This window comes from Hylobates moloch, unplaced genomic scaffold (assembly GCF_009828535.3).
Source record: "Hylobates moloch isolate HMO894 unplaced genomic scaffold, HMol_V3 SCAFFOLD_15, whole genome shotgun sequence".
NCBI lineage: Eukaryota > Metazoa > Chordata > Mammalia > Primates > Hylobatidae > Hylobates > Hylobates moloch.
This window is the reverse complement of record NW_026652290.1, coordinates 26,421,125-26,426,395: the sequence shown is the minus strand read 5'-3', so window position 1 is coordinate 26,426,395 and position 5,271 is coordinate 26,421,125. Positions and strand designations below refer to the sequence as shown.

The window sequence follows — 5,271 nt, the reverse complement described above, 5'->3', positions numbered from 1 at the left end:
GTTTTGCTTTTTTTGTTTTGACTTTTCAGTACTTGGAACCACTTCTCTCATAGAGTAAACAATGTTAAACTCGGGATGACTACGGCTTTGTAAAAATCTCTTAATATTTTCAAGCATGAATCTTGATGTCCCAAGGGTTCCTAACCCGAATATTAGTGGATATGGGAGCAATCCATCCCTGAAGATGGAGACAGGCTTAGCTTTCTGAATGCTGGAAAGTGGCTTAAGGAAATTTCTAGGGTGGTGGAGACCTTGGCTTCACTTACGCATACAGCCACAGGTAGGAAAAGAGCTGGAAAGTCTGAATACTGAGAGCATCTGTAGTAGATATTACTCATATTCCCTGACATCTCATTTTCCTGTCCTCTTCTTCCAGGCACATGAAGAATTATAATTATTTAACCCTTGAAGTTGTATGTAACCATGTTACTTTTTCTAGGGAATGAAAAGAGAGAAGGAGAGAAAAGTTTCACATCTTGTCTGAAGCATTTAATGGCCACTGTCTGATTCTCTTCTTTTCATTAAGTTGCTACATATTTATATTTGTCAATAGGGAAAAGGAAGACAACCAAACATAAATGTTCTATCTTTCCTCTTTTCCATGTACTACTCCAAAAGTAGTTCCTGGAAAGGGTGTCAAGGGTTGTAATCATACTTTGAAATAGTACATGGGTGAGAGAAAGGAGGATTCCTTCATTTTTCTTGTTGCCTGTTGGTCAAAGATCATTCCATTAGGGGCTAACTCCCCCTTGCTTGTGGTTTATATTCTCCTCATCTGACACCTAGGATGCCCCATATAAAATCATATTCAATACTCTGCAGTGTAACATTTCACTACTGTCCAAAAACAGAAAGGCTACTCCGCACAGAAGGGTCACTAACAGAGAGAAATAAAATAAGCATTTGAGTAAATATGAAAAGGCACAGAAGGATATTTTCCTAATAAAGGATCCCTGACAATGCCTGTTCAATGAAGCTTCAGAATTGCTATGAACCAGCGACTACTGTATGTTTCCCGTTCTTCTTTCTGAAGTGACATGAAAATTTATTATTCTTTTTCTGTTCTGGTTTCACCAATGTATACAGGGTTATTAAACACAGATAGCTTGTTTTTCAGTTCTTAATTCCCTGAACAAGAGGACACACATCTGAACTAGTTGTAAATACCACCTTTCATCACATGCGTATGCCAGACTTTGGGATACCTTCTTGGAGAGTAGTTGAAAGACAACCAAATATGTAGAGACTAGAATACTGAATTGTGGGAGGTATTACAAATAGTCACTAATATTATTCACTAATGTCTGAACTCATTTACATGTGGGTTCAGGAAGAATTATAATTCCCCACCCACTTGAAAGTTCAGCATGACCAGATCAATAGTTCTGGCCAAGCAAATGTGAGTAGAAGTGGTGAGTATATTTTTCAAACTAGAACATTCAATAGGCCAGTGCTTTTCCATCTTCAGCCACAGAGATTGCAACCAAGGAAGCACATGGTGAGACAGTGATGTCATAGTTCGGTTGAGCATCTGTTATCCTGTTTCCTAGAATGGCTACAATGAGTATTGGTTTCTGGCCTAACTGAATGAACATATAGTATGAGAAAAAAAAACGAACTTTGTTTTTCAGCCACTGAGAGTTTGGGGTTGTTAGTTTAGATTCTTCTAACTGATTGAGGTTGTTACCTGGCCTCTCCTGACTGATACAACTCCATTCTGCCATGATGACTCCGGTTAGATTTTTTTGATTACTTTAATGGAAACTCTAAAACAGTTTTAATTTGCATTAGGGAAAGGGTTGTTTTGCTGCTCTCAATTATAATTGACCAAACTTTTACTTATAAAATAAGTGTCTTCTCTGGTAAGAAGAAAAAATAGAGTGTTGCTTTTAGCTTGGGCATGTTTACTCATCTAATTGCTAATTGTGATGAGCATGATATTTGTACTATAGTACCATAGCTCAAATGCAAAATAGTGATTTTGAGAGGTGAAGTTGCTACACTGTCTCTTATCCCATTGACTTGCTTACAGAAATAAGTATTCTGTCCCCAGATTTTTCAGACTATTTGTTCCACACTAATCGCTTGGAAATACGACTTCTGAAAGTAATTTACTTAAACCATAAATCCTCACTACTGCTTTCCATGTGGCTACATGGCATCTGAGATAGCCATGGTGTATTTCTGGAGGACACACTCTATTACATGGCAAGGGTAAGGGTGTTCTTATTTCTTTGATCCTGAGCACTTGCAGACCTTTAGTCTCTTCATGCTACTCTGACTCTGCTATGCAGCCTGTACACAAATCTTGGATGTCTCCCTAATCATTAACCAAATGGGATTTTTCAATGGTATATAGGGCTTTGATTTTCTGCCCCAGAGCAGGTTGGAGCTTCTGATCATGTTATTATTTCCTTTAAATTCTCAGATGTATCCAATGGGAGAAAAGTAAAAAGAATGACCAGAAACTTGTGAAAGTTTGGCCCATCAAGCAAAGCAATGTGGATGCAATCTCCCATTCTACTTTCCTTACTACTTTGAAAGCAGCTTGTTTCTGATTGATTTTTCTTCATAAGGGAGCACATTGTTTTAGTTTAAACTGGATTTCATAGGGAAATACAAACAAATTATACCTAGCAAAAAATGCAACTGCTGTGTATCAGTACCAGCCTGAGAAGTTTCTTAGAGACAACATGTGCTCCTGATTTCTTTCATCTTGGGGTATACAAAAATAGAATTGACAGTATGCCTCACACTCTCTGAAAATTCCTCCCTCAAGTCACATACTATATTTTGTTTTTGGAAGCGAAAGAAGAAAAATATCTTGAGAAAAAAAAGAGGATATTCTGACAATAGGGAAAAAGAAGGAGCCAAGGTGATTCCAAGGTGGATCATTCCCATTAAGAAGTAGGGAGATGGGATTAAAATTACTATGGTAAGAAAAGGATCCTGGAGTTCCTGAATCTTCATTCTCTGCGTTGAATTGATTAATGCTGCAAAAAGTTGGTCTGTGCTTTCAATGTAAGACGGTGTGGAGTAAATATTCCATTTCATGATGAAATTTAAAATAGAAATATTGTATATGTTATTCAGGTATGGCCAGAAAGGCTAGCTTGGGGCTTAGTTCTCAGGCAGAAATATATTTTTTGAGAGTTTAGTGAAAGTTTTTCTCCTTATTAGAGTTGACCCAAATCAACCAAGCCCATAAATGAATGTGCTTCTATAAAGTGCTCATTTATTGATCTCATATAGGAAATAAAAAAAAGTGGGAAATTCTTGAGCCAACATATCCTGCACAATCTCTCTCTATAATCATAACTATATAAGATGTAATATCATGTATGATGAGCATAAAAAGATGGATTCGTTATTCAATGGCTAAAATTGAAGGTAGCATCCATCTTGTCAAAAGGAATATTTTCAAGATTACAGCTGCAATACTCAAAAAAGAGTTTTGCCTAATGTATTCAATCTCTTGTATAGCAGAGAAATGGGCACTGGCATTTTCGCATCTCTGCGATTCTCCCCCTGCCTCCCAGTCTTCTTAAACCGTCCACTCACCTTCAGAACTGCATACTCTTCTGACTTGGTTATGATTCTGGAAGTCATTTACACCTCTTTAAAGTACCTTTTTATTATTTACTTTTTGGTGTTTCCTATTTGAATTGCCAATATTATTTATGTTATTTACAAATTTGAGAAGTTCCCTCTGTTTATTTCCCCATTACTGATAGCGATGTCTTTGGTATTTGGAGATACTAATTCTCTACTCCTGATAGCTCTTTACGTGTCAAGTGATGTTAATTAGTTTAACACTTCTGGCTTCTCTTTTTTCCATCAACTCTTTCAGGTGAATGACTTATCACTTAGCAGTTTTTAAATCTGGGATAAATATACTGAGTGTGCTCAGTTTTGGGGACTAAGCTGCTATAATTTAGATTTTATAAGTAATGAAATGATTTTTTCATATCTGCATTACTATTTGTTCTTTTTCCCAACTTATTCAGGACTGGAGAGAGAAAGAGAAGTAATATTTATTGGCCCACTTTGAAAACCCCAAACATTTGCACTGTGAGATTGGGAAATAATGCTTTGACGGTATAGAAAGAAAGCTCGACTGAGTTTTAGACCTAAGTTTCCTAAAAATTTAAGATGTGCTTTCCCATCTTGCAAGATGGCGGGTGAAAAAGTCGAGAAGCCAGATACTAAAGAGAAGAAACCCGAAGCCAAGAAGGCTGATGCTGGTGGCAAGGTGAAGAAGGGTAACCTCAAGGCTAAAAAGCCCAAGAAGGGGAAGCCCCATTGTAGCTGCAACCCTGTCCTTGTCAGAGGAATTGGCAAGTATTCCCGATCTGCCATGTATTCCAGAAAGGCCCCGTACAAGAGGAAGTACTCAGCCACTAAATCCAAGGTTGAAAAGAAAAAGAAGGAGAAGGTTCTTGCAACTGTTACAAAACCAGTTGGTAGTGACAAGAACGGTGGTACCCAGGTGGTTAAACTTCGCAAAATGCCTAGATATTATCCTACTGAAGATGTGCCTTGAAAGCTGTTGAGCCACGGCAAAAAACCCTTCAGTCAGCACGTGAGAAAACTGCGAGCCAGCATTACCCCTGAGACCATTCTGATCATGCTCACTGGACGCCACAGGGGCAAGAGGGTGGTTTTCCTGAAGCAGCTGGCTAGTGGCTTGGTCCTCGATCGAGTTCCTCTACGAAGAACACACCAGAAATTTGTCATTGCCACCTCAACCAAAATCAATATCAGCAATGTAAAAATCCCAAAACATCTTACTGATGCTTACTTCAAGAAGCAGCTGCGGAAGCCCAGACACCAGGAAGGTGAGATCTTCGACACAGAAAAAGAGAAATACGAGATTATGGAGCAGCGCAAGATTGATCAGAAAGCTGTGGACTCACAAATTTTACCAAAAATCAAAGCTATTCCTCAGCTTCAGGGCTACCTGCGATCTGTGTTTGCCCTGACAAATGGAATTTATCCTCACAAATTGGCATTCTAAATATCTTAAGAACCTAATAGCTGACTACAAAAAAAAAAAAATTAAGATGTAACTTTGGGAAACATTTTCTTTTTCTGTATTAGTCTTTCCATTGTAACATGAAGTAGATTAGGGTGCATGGTTTTTAAGAAGCAAATAGCCCATGAATAATGTGTGGTTTTTCATAGATTGATCAATTTAAGTAACTGAGGTATAGCGGTATATCCATTGACTTAGGTAGTATATTGGAGAACTATTTTTTTTCCAGGCCAAGT

At 37.9% G+C, this 5,271-nt stretch overlaps 1 pseudogene; it reads left to right on the top strand.

Annotated features, from left to right (window-relative positions):
* Nucleotides 1–4,174: 4,174 nt before the first annotated feature.
* LOC116483500 (large ribosomal subunit protein eL6-like) lies at nt 4,175–5,017 on the top strand (annotated as a pseudogene).
* The last annotated feature ends 254 nt before the right edge of the window (nt 5,018–5,271 follow it).